The 21784-nt window shown below is 37.1% G+C and overlaps 1 pseudogene; it reads right to left on the reverse strand.

The window, feature by feature from the left end:
- LOC105719085 (heat shock protein HSP 90-alpha-like) overlaps positions 1-20052 on the reverse strand; it is a 37437-nt pseudogene extending 17385 nt beyond the window's left edge.
- Positions 20053-21784: the final 1732 nt, after the last annotated feature.

Consider the following 21784-nt stretch of genomic DNA (forward strand, 5'->3'; position numbering starts at 1 on the left):
AGGAAGAAGTCGAAACCTTGAATAGACCAATAACAAGGTCTGAAGTTGAGGCAGCAATTAAGAGCCTACCACCCAAAAAAAGCCCAGGTCCAGATGGGTCCACAGCCGAAGTCTACCAGACATACAAAGAGGAACTGGTACCATTCTTTCTGAAACTATTCCAAATAATCCAAAAAGAGGGAATCCTTCCCAAATCATTTTATGAGACCAACATCATCCTGATACCAAAACCTGGCAGAGACTCAACAAGAAAAGAAAACTTCAGGCCAATATCCATGATGAACATAGATGCAAAAATCTTCAATAAAATACTGGCAAGCCAATTGCAACAGCACATCAAATAGCTTATCCACCATGATCAAGTAGGATTCATCCCGGGGATGCAAGGCTGGTTCAACATACGCAAGTCTATAAACGTAATTCACCACATAAACAGAATCAAAGACAAAAGACCACATGATTATCTCAATAGATGCAGAGAAGGCCTTCAACAAAATTCAACAGCCCTTTATGCTAAAAACTCTCAATAAACTAGGCATCAATGGAACATATCTCAAAATAATAAAAGCTATTTATGACAAACCCACAGCCAATATCACACTGAATGGGCAAAAACTGGAAACATTCCCTTTGAAATCTGGCACTAGACAAGAAAGCCCTCTCTCACCACTCCTATTCAATATAGTATTGGAAGTTCTAGCCAGAGCAATCAGGCAAGAAAAAGAAATAAAGGGTATTCGATTAGGAAAGGAGGAAGTCAAATTGTCTCTATCTGCAGATGACATGATTGTATATTTAGAACACCCTACCGTCTCAGCCCAAAATCTCCTGAAACTGATAAGCAACTTCAGCAAAGTCTCAGGATACAAAATCAATGTGCAAAAATCACAAGCATTCCTATACACCAATAGCAGACTTAAAGAAAGCCAAATCAAGAATGAACTGCCATTCACAATCGCTACAAAAAGAATAAAATATCTAGGAATACAACTAACAAAGGATGGTAAGGACCTCTTCAAGAAGAACTACAAAGCACTGCTCAAGGAAATAAGAGAGAACACAAAACAGATGGAGAAACATTCCATGCTCATGGTTAAGAAGAATCAATATCATGAAAATGGCCATACTGCCCAAAGTAATTTATGGATTCAATGCTATCCCCATCAAGCCCCCAATGACCTTCTTCACACAACTGGAAAAAAACAGCTTAAACTTCATATGGAGCCAAAAGAGAGCCCGAACAGCCAAATCAATAAATATCAATTATTTGCCATAAGTGACCAAGCTTTATGGATCAGCCCACAAATCATACCATTTCCCAAAATTCTCCTGATGACAAGTGAATATAAGAAGACAACTGAAGGCCCTAGACAAGCACATCAGCTTTTAAAGCATCAATTGCCTCTCAGGGAACCCAACAAAGAGTAGAGTAGTAGCCTTGGGGGAAAAAAATCTGGGTTTATTAAACTCAATCAACTCAGTAACAGGATAATTCCCAGTGATGGTGTGCACAGACATATATTAAAACACACTTACATAAACAATATACACACATACACACAAAGGAAAAAGCCCCTTAATATAAGATAAATACTTGGAACACTATTTTCCAAAAATTAAGAAAAAAGTTAACCTGCTAAAAATCTATCATATTTCTTTGACAAGTTACCTATTTTTGGTAAATGAAAATCTGAGAAAAATTTTAATAAATTATACGTATACTATGGAAATATTAGAAATTATTGTGTTTCAAAATAATGATGATAATTGTGATAACATTATCTCTCAATATTTGCAATCAAAGAAATCCTGTAAATCCAATCCAAATAAAGCAATGCTGTTAAGTACACAAATGACACTCATCTAACAAGCATTCCTGGGAAAATAAGAGGATCTACTAAAATAATCATATTACCTGAAAATATTGAAATAATGTTCAGGTAAGATTTTCAACCTGAGTTAATCAGAAGATATTTTCAAAGTATGCTATTACAGCAAGAATACCATTTTTACTTTATTTAAAAGTGCCATTTTTCCAAATAGCATTTTCAATTATTGAATGGTATTATAAAATATTCAAACTTCAAGAAAGACTATAGTTCACAAAATATTACCTTTTTTTTTTTTTTTTTTTTTTTGAGACGGAGTTTCGCTCTTGATACCCAGGCTGGAGCGCAATGGCGCGATCTCGGCTCACCGCAATCTCCGCCTCCTGGGTTCAGGCAATTCTCCTGCCTCAGCCTCCTGAGTAGCTGGGATTACAGGCACGCGCCACCGTGCCCAGCTAATTTTTTTTATATTAGTAGAGACGGGGTTTCACCATGTTGACCAGGATGGTCTCGATCTCTTGACCTCATGATCCACCCGCCTCGGCCTCCCAAAGTGCTGGGATTACAGGCTTGAGCCACCGCGCCCGGCCAAAATGTTACCTTTTTAATAGAAATGGAAACTTAGGGACTCCTGCTCTGAGCCACACCTTTGGTAATTGATCTGTATTGAAATAGAATAGAAACAGCTATTGAAACGCGATATTGCATGGAAATCAAACTTTGGAATGATGGAACCCTACAATATATGATGTCCCTTGGAATACTGAGCTTCTAAGTTCCTTTAAGTCTATGTTCCCTGACTTCAGTTTAGTACTTCTCCACAAATCCGTACGTTAAGCCTTTAGTTTATGTTTATTCATTTTAGTTGCATAACAAGAAGTCATTTTACACACTAGGACGTTAAATTTTACTATAAGAAAAAATCACCAGGCAGCCTCAACAGCATATTTTAGTTGAAAGAAGTAAGTATTATTAAACTTAAACACAGGTTGATTGAGAAAATATAAACTGGTGAGTAGATAGAAAAAAAGTATTTTAAAAAATGAAGAGAGCCTCACAGACTTATGGGACACTATCAAGCATATCAACATAGGAATAGTGGGAATAGCAGAAAGACAGAAAAGAAAGAAATGAGCAGAAAACCTATTTGAAGTAATAATGGCCAAAATGTTTCTAAATTTAATTTTTTTATAAAAGTGTAACCAACACATCCAAGAAGCTCAACAAATTTCAAGTAGAGTGAACTCTTCAACAATTAATAACTAGATACACAATAGTCAAATTGTCAAAAATAAAATGAAATTAATAAAAGCAATACAAAAAAATTTACTCATCAACTCCAAGGGATCCTGAATAAGATTTCCTGCTAATTTCACATCAGAAACCACAGAGGGCAGGAAGCAGTGGGTTGACGTATTCAGATACTGAAAAGCAGAAGAATTCTATATCCAAAAAAAAATGCTGTTCAAGGGTAAGAGGAACTTTTATTCATTTATGGTGGGAATGACAACAGTACACTCACTTTGGAAGATAGGTCAGCAGTATTTTATAAAGTTGAAAATTATCTTATTATACAATCTATCAATCACATTTCTAGCTATTTACACATCTGTCACCTATCATAGCTGTTTGGTGATAAATATATACAATGGCTTAGTTTTAGAACATCATTAGAAAAAGGATTTCTATGCAAGCCAGTAAAATTATGTTGATGACTGTATGATATATGAAGAAGTGATCTGTATTACAATGATAGTACAATGAGGAAAAGAGAATAAAGCTACAGAAGCAGAGTTTTTGTATATTGTTGAAATTGAGTTGGTATTAATCTAACAAAATCGCATTAAGTCAAGACATGAATTGCAACCCCTAGGACAACAACTAATATAGTAACTCCAAAAATATGATTAAAATTGATGAAACAAGAGAATTAATATGGCACCCTAAATATATCTATTTAACTCAAAGGTGGGTATAAGAATATATGTATAGATCAATGGAATAGAAGTGACACTCCACACAATTTAGTGGAGAAAATCATAGTCTTTTCAATAAATAATTCTGGAACAACTGAATATCCACCTGAAAAAAATATGAATTTGAATCCCTCCCTGACATCCCATAGAAAACTAAACTCAAAAGGGATCATACATTTAAAAGTAAGAGCTAACACTTTAAAACCCTTTTTAATTTTTTACTTTTTTACTTAGCCAGCCATGGTGGCACATGACTGTAGTCCCAGCACTTAGGAGGCTGAGGTGGGAGGACTGCCTGAGCTTGGAAGATCAAGGCTGCAGTGAGCCATAATTGTACCTCTGCAAAGTCTTGCTATGTTGCCCTTGGTGGTCTTGAACTCCTGGCTTCAGGCAATTGTCCCACCACAGCCTCCCAAAGTGCTGGGATTACAGGCATTAGCCACTGTGCCTGGCCCCATAACACTTTAAAACTCTTAAATGAAACAATGAATACAAATGTTTCTGACTTTGGATGAGGCAATGGTTTCTTAGATATGACACCTAAAGCACAAAGACCAAAGGAAAAAAAATAGGTTAATTGGAATTCAAAATGTAAAACTCTGATGTTTTAAATAATAGTATCAAAAAGTGAAAAGATTACTCACAGAAAATTTGCAAATCAAATATCTCATAAGGTTCTACTAGACAGAAGAGATAATGGTCCTACACAATGCAACAATGATAGCAAAAACCCAATTTAAAAATGAACAAAGAATTTCAGTAGACATTTTTCAAAGTATATACAGAAACGGCCAATAAGAACATGAAAAGGGAGGAAGATCCAAGATGGCCGGTTAGGAGAAGCTCAAAATAGCAGCTCCCAGTGAAAGAGCAGAGGGACTGCAGGGAAGTTCACACAGCAGCTGAGCGGAGCCCACAGCAGCTCAGCGAAGGCTCTGCAGGCTGAGAGTGACTAGGCTGCCTCCTTGTGGGCAGGGCAGCCCTGAAGGAAAAAAAAAAAAAAAAAGGCAGCAGCACAGTGGAAACTCATAAAGCCCTAACTCTCTGAGACAGAACACCTGGGAAAAAAAGGGGGTTTATGTGTTCTACTTCTGCAGACTTAAATTTACCTGCCCAGCAGCTCTGAATGAACAACAGAGCTCACAGCTCAGCACTAGAGCTACTATAAAGGACAGACTGTTTCCTCAAGCAGCTCCCTGAACCCCATATATCAAAAGAGTCACCTCATAAAGGAGAGCTCAGACTGACATTTGGCAGGTATCCTTCTGGGACAAAGCAGAAGAAGAAACCAGTAGCAACCTTTACTGTTCGGCAGCTGCTGCAGGTGATCCCCAGGCAAGCAGGGCCTGCAGTGGACCTCAGCAGTCCTAAAGCAGAGAGGCCAGACAGTTAAAAGGAAAACTAAGAAACAGAAATAACTTCATCATCAACAAACAGGACATCCACTCAGAGACCCAATAAGAAAGTCAACAACTACAAAGTCAACAGGTGGATAAATCCACAAAGATGGAAAGAAACCAGCGCAAAAAGGATGAAAACACCCGAAAGCAGAACACCTCTCCTTCTACAAGAGATCACAACTCCTCTCCAGCAAGGGAACAAGACTGGATGGAGAATGAGTGTGATGAAATGACAGAATCAGCCTTCAGAAAGTGGGTAATAAGAAACTTACGAAGCTAAAAGAACATGTCCTAACCCAATGCAAAGAAACTAAGAACCTTGAAAAATGATTTGACGAAATACTAACGAGAATGGACAACTTGGAGAGGAATATAGGTGAATTGATGGAGCTGAAAAACACAACACGAGAACTTCGCGAAGCATGCACAAGTTTCAACAGCTGAATTGACCAAGCAGAAGAAAAGATATCAGAGGTCGAAGATCAACTCAATGAAATAAAATGAGAAGGCAAGATTAGAGAAAAAAGGGTAAAAAGGAATGAAGAAAGTCAACAAGAAATATGGGACTATGTGAAAAGACCTAATCTACATTTGATAGGTGTATCTGAATGTGACGAAGAGAATGCATCCAAGCTGGAAAATACTCTTCAGGATATTATCCAGGAAAACTTCCCCAACCTAGCAAGGCAGGCCAATATTCAAGTCCAGGTAATACAGAGAACACCACAAAGATATTCCTCAAGAAGAGCAACCCCAAGGCACATAATCGTCAGATTCACCAGGGTTGAAATAAAGGAGAAAATGCTAAGGGCAGCCAGAGAGAAAGGTCGGGTTACCCACAAAGGGAAGCCCATCAGACTCACAGCAGATCTCTCAGCAGAAACCCTACAAGCCAGAGGAGAGTGGGGCCAATATTCAACATCCTTAAAGAAAAGAACTTTCAACCCAGAATTTCATATCCAGCCAAACTAAGCTTCATAAGTGAAGGAAAAATAAAATCCTTTGTGAACAAGCAAGTACTTAGAGATTTCATCACCACCAGACCGGCTTTACATGAGCTCCTGAAAGAGGCACTACACATAGAAAAGAACAACCAGTACCAGCCACTCCAGAAACATACGGAATGGTAAAGAGCATCAACACAATGTAGAATCTGCATCAACCAACAGGGAAAACAGCCGGCTAGCATCAAAATGGCAGGATCAAATTCACACATAACAATATTAACCCTAAGCATAAATGGACTAAATGCCCCAATCAAAAGACACAGACTGGCAAATTGGATAAAAAGCCCAAATCCACCAGTGTGCTGTATACAGGAAACCTATTTCACATGCAAGGATACACAAAGGCTCAAAATAAAGGGATGGAGGAAGATTTACCAAGCAAATGGAGAGCAAAAAAAAAAAAAGCAGGAGTTGCGATTTTCATCTCTGATAAAATAGACTTTAAAGCAACAAAGATCAAAAGAGACAAAGAAGGACATTACATAATGGTAAAAGGATCAATGCAACAAGAAGAGCTAATGATCCTAAATATATATGCACCTAATACAGGAGCACCCAGATACATAAGGCAAGTTCTTAATGACTTACAAAGAGACATAGACTCCCACACAATAATAGTGGGAGACTTTAACACACCATTGTCGATATTAGACAGATCGAGACAGAAAATTAACAAGGATATCCAGGACTTGAACTCAGACCTGGACTAAACAAATCTAATAGACATTTACAGAACTCTCCACCCCAAATCCACAGAATATACATTCTTCTCAGCACCACATCACACCTACTCTAAAATTGACCACATAATTGGAAATAAATCACTCCTCAGCAAATGCAAAAGAATGGAAACCATAACAAACAGTCTCTCAGACCACAGTGCAATCAAGTTAGAACTCAGAATTCAGAAACCAACCCAGAACCGCACAGCTTCATGGAAACTGAACAACTTTCTCTTGAATATTGACTGGATAAACAATGAAATGAAGGCAGAAACAAAGATGTTCTTCGAAACCAACGAGAACAAAGACACCACATACCAGAATCTCTGGGACACATTTAAAGCAGTCTCTAGAGGAAAATATATAGCAATAAATGCCCACATGAGAAGCAAGGAGAGATCTAAAATTGACACCCTATCATCAAAATTGAAAGAGCTAGAGGAGCAAGATCAAAAAAACTCAAAAGCTAGCAGAAGACAAGAAATAACTAAGATCAGAGCAGAACTAGAGGAGCTACAGACACAAAAAGCCCTTCGAAAAATCAATAAATCCAGGAGCTGGTTTTTTGAAAAGATCAACAAAATAGACCACTAGCCAGATTAATAAAAACGAAAAGAGAGAATAACCAAATAGATGCAATAAAAAATGATAAAGGGGATATCACCACAGATTCCACAGAAATTCAAACCATCATCAGAGATTATTACAAACAACTCTATGCACATAAACTAGAAAACCTGGAAGAAATGGATAAATTCCTGGACAGTTGCCTCCTCCCAAGCCTAAACCAGGAAGAAGTTGAAACCCTGAATAGACCAATAACAAGGGCTGAAGTCGAGGCAGCAATTAAGAGCCTACCACCCAAAAAAAGCCCAGGTCCAGATGGGTTCACAGCTGAATTCTACCAGACATACAAAGAGGAGCTGGTACTATTCCTTCTGAAACTATTCCAAATAATCCAAAGAGACGGAATCCTTCCCAAATCATTTTATGAGACCAACATCATCCTGATAACAAAACCCGGCAGAGACTCAACAAGAAAATAAAACTATAGGCCAATATCCATGATGAACATACATGCAAAAATCTTCAATAAAATACTGGCAAGCCGATTGCAACAGCACATCAAAAACCTTATCTACCATGATCAAGTAGGATTCATCCCGGGGATGCAAGGCTGGTTCAACATACGCAAGTCTATAAACGTAATTCACCACATAAACAGAACCAAAGACAAAAACCACATGATTATCTCAATTGATGCAGAGAAGGCCTTCAACAAAATTCAACAGCCCTTTATGCTAAAAACCCTCAATAAACTAGGTATTGGCAGAACATATCTCAAAATAATAAAAGCTATTTACGACAAACCAACAGCCAACATCATACTGAATGCTCAAAACCTGGAAGCATTCCCTTTGAAATCTGGCACTAGACATGGATGCCCTCTCTTACCACTCCTATTCAATATAGTACTGGAAGTTCTAGCCAGAGCAATCAGGCAAGAAAAAGAAATAAAGCGTATTCAATTAGGAAAGGAGGAAGTCAAATTGTCTCTATTTGCAGACGACATGATTGTATATCTAGAAGACCCCATCGTCTCAGTCCAAAATCTCCTGAAACTGATAAGCAACTTCAGCAAAGTCTCAGGATACGAAATCGATGTGCAAAAATCACAAGCATTCCTATACACCAATAACAGACTTAAAGAGAGCCAAATCAGGAATGAACTGCCATTCACAATTGCTACAAAGAGAATAAAATACCTAGGAATACAACTAACAAAGAACGTAAAGGACCTCTTCAAGGAGAACTACAAAGCACTGCTCAACAAAATAAGAGAGGACACAAACAGATGGAGAAACATTCCATGCTCATGGTTAGGAAGAATCAATATTGTGAAAATGGCCATACTGCCCAAAGTAATTTACAGATTCAATGCTATCCCCATCAAGCTACCAATGACCTTCTTCCCAGAACTGGAAAAAAACACCTTAAACTTCATATGGAACCAAAAGAGAGCCCGCATAGCCAAGTCAATTCTAAGCAAAAAGAACAAAGCAGGAGGCATCACACTACCCGACATCAAACTATACTACAAGGCTACAGTAATCAAAACAGCATGGTACTGGTACCAAAACAGAGATATAGACCAATGGAACAGAACAGAGGCATCGGAGGCAACACAACATATCTACAACCATCTGATCTTTGACAAACCTGACAAAAACAAGCAATGGGGAAAGGATTCCCTGTTTAATAAGTGGTGTTGGGAAAACTGGCTAGCCATATGCAGAAAGCAGAAACTGGACCCCTTCCTGACACCTTACACTAAAATTGACTCCAGATGGATTAAAGACTTAAACATAAGACCTAACACCATAAAAACCCTAGAAGAAAACCTAGGCAAAACCATTCAGGACATAGGCGTAGGCAAGGACTTCATGACCAAAACACCAAAAGCATTGGCAACAAAAGCCAAAATAGACAAATGGGACCTAATCAAACTCCACAGCTTCTGCACAGCAAAAGAAATAGTCAATAGAGTGAATCGGCAACCAACGGAATGGGAAAAATTTTTGCAGCTTCCCCATCTGACAAAGGGCTGATATCCAGAATTTACAAAGAACTAAAACAGATTTACAAGAAAAAACAAACAAGCCCATTCAAAAGTGGGCAAGGGATATGAACAGATACTTTACAAAAGAAGACATACATGAGGCCAACAAACATATGAAAAAGTGCTCTTCATCACTGGTCATTAGAGAAATGAAAATCAAAACTACATTGAGATACCATTTCACGCCAGTTTGAATGGCGATCATTAAAAAATCTGGAGACAACAGATGCTGGAGAGGATGTGGAGAAATAGGAACACTTTTACACTGTTGGTGGGAGTGTAAATTAGTTCAACTGTTGTGGAAGACAGTGTGGTGATTCCTCAAGGACCTAGAAATAGAAATTCCATTTGACCCAGCAATCCCATTACTGGGTATATATCCAAAGGATTATAAATCGTGCTACTATAAGGACACATGCACACGAATGTTCATTGCAGCACAGTTTACAATAGCAAAGACCTGGAATCATCCCAAATGCCCATCGATGATAGACTGGACAGGGAAAATGTGGCACATATACACCATGGAATATTATGCAGCCATCAAAAACGATGAATTCGCGTCCTTTGTAGGGACATGGATGAACCTGGAAACCATCATTCTCAGCAAACTGACACAAGAACACAAAATCAAACACCGCATGTTCTCACTCATAGGCGGGTGTTGAACAATGAGAACACATGGACACAGGGAGGGGAGCACTATACACTGGGGTCTGTTGGGGGGAAATAGGGAGGGACAGCGGGGGGTGGGGAGTTGTGGAGAGATAGCATGGGGAGAAATGCCACATATAGGTGAAGGGGAGGAAGGCAGCAAATCACACTGCCACTTATACACCTATGCAACAATCTTGCATGTCCTTCACATGTACCCCAAAACCTAAAATGCAATAAAAAAAAAAAGAACATGAAAAGATGCTCAACATCACTAGTCATCAAGAACAATGCAAACTAAAACCACAGTGAGATACCATTTTATACTCATTAGGATGGCTATAACAAAACCTAAGGACAATAACCCTATTGAAGAGAATGTGGAGACATTGTAACCCTCATACTTTGCTGGTGTGAATGCAAAATGCTGCAGTAACTTTGTAAAACAGTTTGGCACTTCCTCAGAAAACATTAAGAAGATGTATCCTATAATCCAGCAATATTATTCCTAGGTATATACCCAAGAGAAATGGAAACATATGACTACACAAACAATTTAAAAGCAATGTTTATAGCAGGATTATACATAACCACAAAGCAGAAACAATTTAAATTTCCATAAAATGATAAATGGATAAACTGTGTTATAACCATTGAATGGAATATCATTTGGCAATAAAAAGGAATCAAGTACTGATAGACACACCTTTAAATGATGCTAAATGTAAAAAGGTAGTCACAGAAGGTTGCATATTTTGCCATTCTATTTATATGAAATATATAGAATAGTAAAATTCACAAAGACAGATAGTAGACTAGCATTTGTCAGGGATTTGGGAAAAGAGGATGTGTAATTGACTGCTAATTAGCACAGGGTTTCTTTTTGGGGTGATGAAAGTGTTCCAGAATTGATTGCAGTGACAGATGTGTGATCAATATGCTAAATACAGCTGGCACTTCATATGTATGAATTCCACATTCACAGATAAGACCCAACTGTATATCAAAAATAGTTGAAAATAAAGCAATAAAAATAACAACATAACAATAAAAATTAAAATAGGGTATAGCAACTACTTTACATAGCATTTACATTGTAGTCAGTATTATAAATAAGGAAGACATGATTTAAATTATATGAGAGGATATGTGTAAATTATATGCAATTACTATTCCGTATAATTGCATAATTATATGCAATTACTAAGAGACTTGAGAATCTTGGGATTTGGGTATTTGCAAGGGTTCCTGGAACCAATCCCCAGTAGACGCAAAGGGACAACTCTATACTAAAGATCTCTGAATTATATATTTTAAATGAGTGAATTTTATGAAACGTGAACTGTATCTCAATGAAGTTCTTAAAATAAAATGAAACCTATTTATTTATGAAATTGGCTGATCTACTTGTCTTAGTCCAGTTGTGCTGCTATAACCTGAGATAGCGTAATTTATAAGCAACAGAACTCTGTTTCATCACAGTTCTGGAGGTGGGAAGTCCAAGACCAAGGTGCCAGCAGGTTTGGTTGTCTGGTAATGTCTGCATCCTCTGGAGGGGAGGAAGACTGTGTCCTCACATGGAAGGAAGTTGAAGAGAGATAAATACTAAGAAAAACCTCTTTGATAGGGGCCTTAATCCCATTCATGAGGGAGGAGCCCTTATGGTTTAATCACCTCTTAATACCATCTCCTTCGAGGGGTGGCATTTCTTCAGTTACAGCTGCAATGGTATCATCAGTAGTAGGGTCATTTTCATCAATACTCAGACCAAGTTTGATCATCTTGTAGATTCTGTTAACCTGTATCTAGGGATCTTCCAGAATGAAGCTGGAAGATAGGAGCACAGTTTCTCAAAGCAAGATGACCAGATCTTTCACAGACTCGTCATTCTTATCAGCTTCTGCCTTTTGCCTTAAGGTCTCAGTAATGGAATGGTCAGGGTTTATCTCCAGGTGTTCTTTGCTGCCATGTAGCTCATTGTCGAGTCATCTCCTAGGACTTGAGCTTTCATTTTTCTCTCCATGTTTGCTGTCCAGCCATTTGTGCTTGTGGCAATACAGCATGGAGGCCTCACCAATCTGTTTGACACAACCACCTTTTCAATTTTTTTCTCCAATATGTCTTTCATGAATTTGCAGAGGTTCTCAACTTTGCTTTTTTCTCTTCCTTTTTCTTTTCCTCTTCTTCATCCTCTGTAAGTTCCAAGCCCTCTTTGGTGACTAATACTAAAGTCTTCTCCTCAAATTCTTTCAGCTGTCGGACACAGTACTCATCAATGGGCTCGATCATATAGATCACTTCTAAGACATGCTTCTGAAGACGTTCTACAAAGGCTTTGTTAGCTACCTGGTCCTTGGTCTCACCTGTGATATAATAGGTACGTTTCTGGGGAGATGACGACACATCACTTGTGGAAAGAGTAGATTAAGCTCCAGCTGAGGGGTGACTCACCTGTTGAATACTCTACAATTCCTCTGATTATACATTTTCAAGGATATTTTTCTTTATTTTTGTTAACATAAAAACGTCTCCTGTAATCCCAGCACTTTGGGAGGCCGAGGTGGGTGGATCATGAGGTCAGGTGATCAAGACAATACTGGCCAACATGGTGAAACTCCGTCTCTACTAAAAATACGAAAAAAATCAGCTGGGCACGGTGTCACATGCCTGTAGCCCCAGCTACTTGGGAGGCTGAGGCAGGAAAATTGCTTGAACCCAGGAGGCGGAGATTGCAGTGAGCCGAGATCGCCCCACTGCACTACAGCCTGGGTGACAGTTCAACTCTGTCTCAAAAAAAAAAAAAAAAAAAAAAAAAAAAAAGCTGTATGGCATTAAAAAACTACTTTAAGGGAAGACAAGATTTCTGTCTACTTCTAAATGATGTTATGATACCTTAGGCACTAAAGCAGAGCTAATCATGCTCTTTTAGTTTCACATGGCTTATTTTAACAGATCGAAGTAATGCGTGTTGGAAGATGTATGTAACATGATGTTAACTTTGTGGTCTAAAGTGTTTAGCTATCCAGCTGGATTCCTTAGTAGACCAAATCTTGTTATCAATGTGTTCCTGAGCTATACTTTGATGTTTAGAAGAAAAGCGTTTGTTACATCTTGTAGGATCTACTTTTTGAACTTTTCATCCCCTGTAGTTGCCAATTCTGCATGTACTAGTCCTCTAGAAATAGGTTAAACTGAAGCAACTTGATGAAACTCTCCACAGGGCTTGTTTTCCAAAGAAAAGTATTGCTTGGAGGAGCAAAGTCATAAGCCTACCTAAGCATATCATAAAGCTGTTCAAAAATAACTCAGAGCCAGTCTTGTGGATGGAAATGTAGAGCTCGAGTCACATTCTGCTTAAAGTTGTAACAAATGCAAATGAGTTAAAAGAAAAAAAATACCATCTCAATACCTGAATCTTGGAGATGACACATCAAATCACAGCACTACTGCTTACCTTTTTAAAAGTATTACTGAATATCTAAACTTGCCCATAAATTAGGAAACTGAAGGCATAAGGAAGGGAAATGGAAACCACTTAAACAAATAAGCTGGAATTTAGCAAATGTTCCCATTCTTAATGCATTAAGCTCAAACTACACTTTTTGTAACTGAGCTTCTTCTTCATACCTCCTTCTCCAGTAACACTATTATGACTTCTAACTCAAGGTATAAGAATAAGAATCCCTAGGGATAATTTTTTTAAATTACCTCAAAGTCATAGTTAAAAATGTTTTTCTTCTCTCTATGATACCAAGACTCTGAATTAGTAGTGTCAGTTCAAGGCTTGCACTTCCCTCTGTGATCTGAAATTAGAAATACAAGAATGGCAGCTACAGAGAGACTCTCTGAAATTACATCATATATAGTAGAGGTTTTCAAACATGGAAACATTTCGTGAAAATATAATTTACCTGTCTTAATAATGTGAGCAGGAATTAAAGAGAACATTTTAACTTATAGCCAAAGTCCCCATCATCACCATTTCAGAACATGTGGATCTGCTTTGTGGACTTACACAGTTTCCAATTCACAGAAGATGGAAGATGAGAAGGAGGGGAAAGGCATTCACAAAATGCTGTAGGAAGAACACATTTCGTAAAAATGCCTGCTTTTTGATAATCTAGAGGAATACGAGCAATAGAATTTATTAAAGCCACACTTTAGAAATAAAAATAGTTTGGCCATAAAGCACCTTGCAATGGCAAACTTTATTTAGTAGTGAAACTCATTATAAACTCACACCATTTTAGTCCTCGTTAATGAGTTATCAGAAAAATTATTGTGTTTCATCAAAACTCTGCAGCATAGAAGACATGCAACATAAATGTCAATATCAAGTTAAATTAGCTTTAATTAGATGTGCCATAAAACCTTACTAAGGAAAATAACACAGTGGATTCTTGGGTTAATACTGGAGATTTCTTCAACAAATTTTAAAAGCAGATGGCTATATTTTGTTCCCAAAAGCTTGTAACTCTATTTATTCAAATTCTCTCCTTCCTTAAAGGTGAGATTTCAAGCCAACTATTTGAGGGTCCTCTGTCCCTCCCTTCCTATTCTGTTTCTTTCTCCAAAGTCAACCAACAATGGCATTTTTGTGTAAGTCAGTGCTTCTCAAACTTTAAAGTACATATGAAATTACCTGAATATCTTATTCAAGTGCAGATTATGATGCAGTAGGTTTAGAGTGGAGTGTGATAATTTGCATTTCTTATTAGCTTGTAATCTGGCTGATGCTGGCAGTCTACAATTAACACTTAGAATAGGAAATGTTCAAGCCATATATATTCACATGGAGTTATTTCTATTCCTTGTACCCATTCTCAGCTAGACTCAGAGTCTCTTGAATACAGAGACAATTAATTTCTATTTTTTTATTTGCCTCCATCTTCTAGCATAGGGATCATTAACATTCTCAATAAAAGATAGGTATTTGTCAGTTGACTTCGCTAAAAACAGGGCAATAGTTAGCCATTCATCACCACATCCTCACCCATTTTCAAGTTAACTTGAGACCAGCATCGGGTCACTTTTACTTATTGTATCAGTGGTATAATCATAGTTGTTTCAGATGTGCTCACTGACCCTCATTAATCTCTCTGAGGTGATGCTTTTAGAGGTAAATAAATTAAGTCAATGAAAAAGGCAAACTGATGACTAGACACAGTTGTCCTCCTCCTGTTAATACTTAGAAATTATGGATAATGTAGTTACGGAATGAAAAGATAATTAAGAAAGTAAATACCACTGATCCTGTGGCAGTATATTTGAGTATAAGAGCAGAGGGAAGCCCCAGTGGGTGGAGCAATGTTTTTCACACAAACCTAGTGACGGCACAAGTGACCTCTGCAGCACACAGAGATGCACTCTCAAGATCTCCCTTCAAGGAAGAGTGTATTGCCCAGCTGCGAGGGGTGTCATTACCTGATAGCCTTCTAGTATTAACTCCATCAGGTTCTCCTCAGCTTTATGTCATCATAGGGGTAGCCCCGACCAATGACAGAGTCAGCCTGTGGTACAAAGTCTGGCCATATCTGTACAATATGACTATTTTGTGAGCCATCTTTGTCCTAGAGCTTGTTGGCTTAACAGAGACTTTATTAGACCGGTATTGACCTCTGATGGTACCATCTCCCGATCCATTTCCTCCCTTTTACATTTAAAAGTGTTATTCCTCAGTAAATCTTTTGTACTCCTAACTGCATGTTATCATCTGCTTCCTGGAAGACCAAAATGATGTGCCCATTGGTGCCCATAAAGTGGGATTAGGGCTGGGCGCGGTGGCTCAAGCCTGTAATCTCAGCACTTTGGGAGGCCGAGGCGGGTGGATCACAAGGTCAAGAGATCGAGACCATCCTGGTCAACATGGTGAAACCCAGTCTCTACTAAAAATACAAAAAAAATTAGCTGGGCATAGTAGCGCGTGCCTGTAATCCCAGCTACTCAGGAGGCTGAGGCAGGAGAATTGCCTGAACCCAGGAGGCGGAGGTTGCGGTGAGCCGAGATCGCGCCATTGCACTCCAGCCTGGGTAACGAGCGAAACTCCGTCTCAAAAAAAAAAAAAAAAAAAAAAAAAAGTGGGAGTTAGAACCTACTCTTAGAAAGGAGTGTCTCCTGTTAGTCTAGGTATGGTCACCATTAATTGAATTACTCAAGTTATGTTACACTTTCATCTTAATTGGAGGTTTTTGAAAGATAATCAAAACAAAATAAACATATCAGGAACAAAAATAAAATCAACTGCATTTTCCAGACTTCCATGCAGCCAAGGAAGTGAAGGAGAACCAGTTTCCATCAATCCTTGCACTCACATAAGATCGGAAGGTAGAAAAGAGTTGAGGTGATTTTCAACCACTTTTGCAAGCAAGCCTGTGGAATTGTGGGTGTTTCTGCAGCAGCAGTTGAGTGCCTGTCCTTTAGTTTCCTGGGAGTAGACAGACTCTGGTGGCAGTGACAATGGAGGCAGAAGTGAATTCTTGGTTCCACCGTAGCACTGATGCTGGCTCCAGGGTAGTATGAGTTTGTTAGTCTAGGGATAGTTTCTACAATCAATTTCTTCAATTCTTACAATATAATTAAATATATTACACATTTTCTTGTACCTTATATAAACCTTGACAGATATGCCAGAGAAACAATAAGAAAACATGCAAACAACCTAAGAACATGATATTACCCTGTGAGAAATGGAAGCTCTAGGTCAGCCTTGTATTCACATGTAGGAATACCAAGTCAGATCAAGCATTACAACTCACTCAGGACAAGTTAAACTACCCAGGCTTTAGCAAAACAAATAAAACATTATTTTATTGAGATTCCTTCCCTCCACAACCCATAGCAGATAAATTTTTCACCCACAGTAAAAGCAAACTGTGCTAAAGACAATAGCATATGAGAATTCCAAAATCATATTAGGAATCATATTCCCAAGAGGAAAGGCAGGGGAATGCATCAAGCAGGAGAAATAGCAAGAAGGAAAAGTTAAAGGCAATATGAAATATTTTGGGCAACAGAGCAAGACTGTCTCAAAAAACAAAACAAAGTAATATGGAGAAAAAAAAAACAGATTCAAACACTTAATAAACAGAATTTCTAAGAATGCAAACCACTAAGTTATAATGTGCCAAAAAAGTAAAACCAGGGTATTACTTTTTTGAAGTAAAATGAAGATAAATATGATAAAGATAGATATGTAGATATGAAGATAAATATAAGCCAAAGAGTTTATTTCACTAGAGAAACAAGTAAATACTATAACCACTTCAAAAGAGAATGCAAAGAATAGATGTATTTATAGATAGAAAATATTGTAATAACTGCAGAAGAGCAGGGATAGATTTTTCACAGTAGGGAGGGGAGCAGTCAACTGAACCTCTACAGGACAGGATAGAATTTGTGTGTCAATACATAGAATTCTTGGCATTGATATCATCTACAATTCATGAAGTTGTAAAGTAACTACCATAGAATCTGGATCAAATAACTTGGAGGCCTGTCATATAGAAACTAGATGATGTATAGTTTTCCACTGAAGTAACTTTTTTTCCCCTACAAAGGTTAATTCATTGAAAATAAAACTAACAGGAAAAAAAAAAAAAAACAGTTAATGAAAGATCTAATACAAACTTGTCTCACTAAATCCCCTAAATACACCATTGTGAGTGAAATGATGAAAAATATATAAATAAGTTTGACATATGTAAAGGGTCAAATAGGAAACTCTATAGATTAGGCTAAATTGTAAGCAGTTTTCAAAATTCATAGAACTATATACTCAAATGGATAAATTTTAAATATGCAAAGTGTATCTCATAAAACTCATACACAAAATAAGATACCATTTAATATCTCTCAGGGGAGCCATGATAATCTCAAGAACTGGAGAGGATGTGAGGATCAATGAATCTATCATCAGCTGGTGGCCATTCTGGAAAACAATATGAAAAGATCAAGGTAAGTTGAATACCTGATTACCTGTGACTCAGAAACTTCCCTGCAAGAGTACATGCTAAAGAAATTTATACGTGCTGGGCCGGGCTCGGTGGCTCACGCCTGTAATCTCAGCACTTTGGGAGGCCGAGGCAGGTGGATCACGAGGTCAAGAAATCGAGACCATCCTGGTCAACATGGTGAAACCCCGTCTCTACTAAAAATACAAAAATTAGCTGGGAGTGGTGGTGCGTGCCTGTAATCCCAGCTACTCAGGAAGCTGAGGCAGGAGAATTGCCTGAACCCAGGAGGCGGAGACTGCGGTGAGCCGAGATCGTGCCATTGCACTCCAGCCTGGGTACCAAGAGCGAAACTCCGTCTCAAAAAAAAAAAAAAAAAAAAAAAAAGAAAGAAATTTATACGTGCTAACAACAAATGCTTATTACTATCTCACTGGTTTCTTTTTTGGAGCGGGGCGTTCTGGGGGAGGGATTACTTCCGGCCTGTCCCCTCCAGTATCTTAGTCGATATTGATTCATGGATATCATAAGAATGCAGAATCTAAGATAACAGTCTTTAGTATCTTGCATACATGGCTTCAAAGATTCCTAGCTGTGAGATTTTAGCAAGTCATTGAATTTCTCTGAGCCTTGGTTTATTCCTCTTTTTTAGTTTATTTTAAAAATTAATTTATTTTTGATTTTTCCATAGGTTATTGGGGTACAGGTGGTATTTGTTTATATGAATAAGTTTTTTTATGGTGATTTTGGTGTGCCCATCACCTGAGTAGTATACAGTGCACCCTATTTGTAGTCTTTTATCCCTCACCCCCCTCCCATTCTTCCCAAGTCTCCAAAGTCCATAGTAGCATTCTTATGCCTTTGTGTCCTCATAGCTTAGCTCTCACATATCAGTGAGAACATAATGATGTTTGGTTTTCCATTCCTTAGTTACTTCACTTAAACTAATAGTCTCCAATCTCATCCAGCTCACTGCTAATGCTGTTAATTCATTTCTTTTTGTGGCTGAGTAGTATTCCATCAGATATATATATATATCTGACAGTTTCTTTATCTACTCGTTGATGATAGGCATTTAGGTTGGTTCCATGATTTTTCAGTTGTGAATTGTGCTACTGTAAACATGCCTGTGAAAGTCTCTTTTTCGAATAGTGACTTCTTTACCTCTAGGTAGACACTTAGTAGTGGGATTGCTGGATCAAATGGTAGTTCTACCTTTAGTTCTTTAAGGAATCTCCACACTGTTTCCCATAGTGGCTGTAATAGTATACACTGCCACCAGCAGTGTAAAAATGTTCCCTGATCACCACATCCATGCCAACATCTACAGTTTTTTCATTTTTTGATTATAGCCATTCTTGCAGGAGTAAGGTGGTATCACATTGAGATTTTTATTTACATTTCCCTGAACAACACAAATGCCCATCAAAATGGAAAAAAAAAAGATAAATTAAGGTACAGCTAATGAAACACTATACATCCACATCAAATGAACTAGATCCGCCTACATCAAGCTGGTTAAATTTTGAAATGTAATGGAGTTAAAAACAATTATTTGTTAAATTTTGAAATGTTGTTGAGTTAAAAACAATTGTGGTTAAATATTGAAACATGGTTCTTGAGTTAAAAACAATTAATTTGAAGATAATTATATACAGTTCCATCCATACTCTGTGTACTTTTAAAACTTTCCAGAATATCACATTGATTTTAAAACCTAATTAGGAGGAATATATACATCTTGAAGACAATGGTCAACTCACAGAAAGAGAAAAGCAGGTGGAGTTGTGTAGGGTCTCATTTGCAGCTTCCTCTGTGTAGAACATTTTATTTATATTTAAACTATATCTAAAGTAAATTCAACCAAACATTACCATTCGTGGCATCTGTATCATGGCTACATGTACTAGAAGTTATACATTATTCTGTCCATTTTTATGTATCTTTGAAATATTTCATGAAAGAAGGGAAGAAGAAAAAAAAATGAAAGAAAAAATTTAAAAAGAAGGAAATGTCATGTTTTAGAAAATAAATCCGAAATCAGAGGTCCTATCTAATGTTCTAGTCAGTGGGTATTTCAACCTTTTTCTCAGCAAAACACATCTCAAGAAACATAATCAGTAGGTTAAAAAATGTAGAATGAAGTGGAAACTGAATTACAGAGAAATGAGCAGAAATGCAATGATCAAGGAGGAAAATTGCATAGTATGTTAAATCTCAGCCCACTGGTTTTCCAAGGTCTTTAGAAACTATTAGGCAATTAGTCACTTCAAGGACCCTGGAGGCAACAAAGTTCAATATTTCTCATTTCAGAAAATGAAGAAATAAAGTTAAAAGACTGCAACATTTGTTCAAGTTTGCAAAGACAGTCTGTCTAGTAGGCACTAGGATTAAAGTTCCCTTCTTATGTTTTTGAGACTTCAGTTCAAATATCTTTGAAACAATTTCATTTCTGCCTATTCGGCTGTTCTTCCACATAAGAATCTAACTAATTTGACAATATTTAAGTTCCTCCTTTATTTTATCTTTTCCCGAATTGTTTTTGGGAGTCTTCCAGCACCTTCATAAAAATACCTATTACAGCCTTCTAACTGTAATATTTTCATCTGATGTACCGCATCCCAGGGTAAATATTGTCCCTTCCCAAAGAATTGGGTTACAGTTAAATATGTACTCTTCCTATCATAAAAATAACAATCCCCTATCAGGTATAATAAAACCTCAGTTTCTACTTTTATTATAGTTTTATAAAGCAAATCCATATGTTTCATCTTATGCAAGGTAATGATATTTGTAATTTCTAGTCCTACATTTGGACAATAATAGTAAAATAGGCTTACTCTTAAGAGAAAAATAAGTAAAGGGAATAATTAAGGATACTTTATGTATTTTTAAAATTAAAAATCTTGAGAAAACAAATACAATGCATATGCATGTAATATATTTGAACTACCAATATGTGCATTTCCTTATTTGCAAACTGGTTTCTCTATGGCATTTTATCCACCATGAAATTATAGCCATAAGTCTTTGAGTCACAGGAAAATAGGAGGATGTGGTAAAAGAAAAAATCCTGCCAGAGAAGAGAATATGGATTGTGAAAAAGATTAGAACATTATATAAATAAAAAATGGTAAAACATTTTCTTGTACATCTGAGAGGTACTGTTCAAATATGCAAACTCATCATGGTTTCAAAAAAAGGTAAATAGTTGTGGAATATAGAAAAAAAAAAAAAAACAGGGTTCAGTGGCTCTCACCTATAATCTCAGCACTTTGGAAAGCCTAGCTGGGAGGATTGCTTGATTTGAAGAGTTCGAGACCAGCCTGGGCCACAGAGCAAAACCTCCATAGCAATAAAAAAAAAAAAAAAAGAAAAACAGACCAATTTCCAACAAATAATACTATTTAAAATATAAAATATATATACATTTAAATATAAATATAGTACATAATATATTTTATATATTAATGAATATATAAAAATATACATATAAATACATATTCACGTTTGTATGTATATATATCTATAACATAAAATATATATTTATATTTTGTATATTTTTAAATATAAGAAAATATATAAAATATAAATATATGTAATATAAAATATATAAATTAAAAAATA

Source organism: Aotus nancymaae, unplaced genomic scaffold (assembly GCF_030222135.1).
Source record: "Aotus nancymaae isolate 86718 unplaced genomic scaffold, 86718_ANA_hifiasm-v0.15.2.pri h1tg000029l, whole genome shotgun sequence".
NCBI lineage: Eukaryota > Metazoa > Chordata > Mammalia > Primates > Aotidae > Aotus > Aotus nancymaae.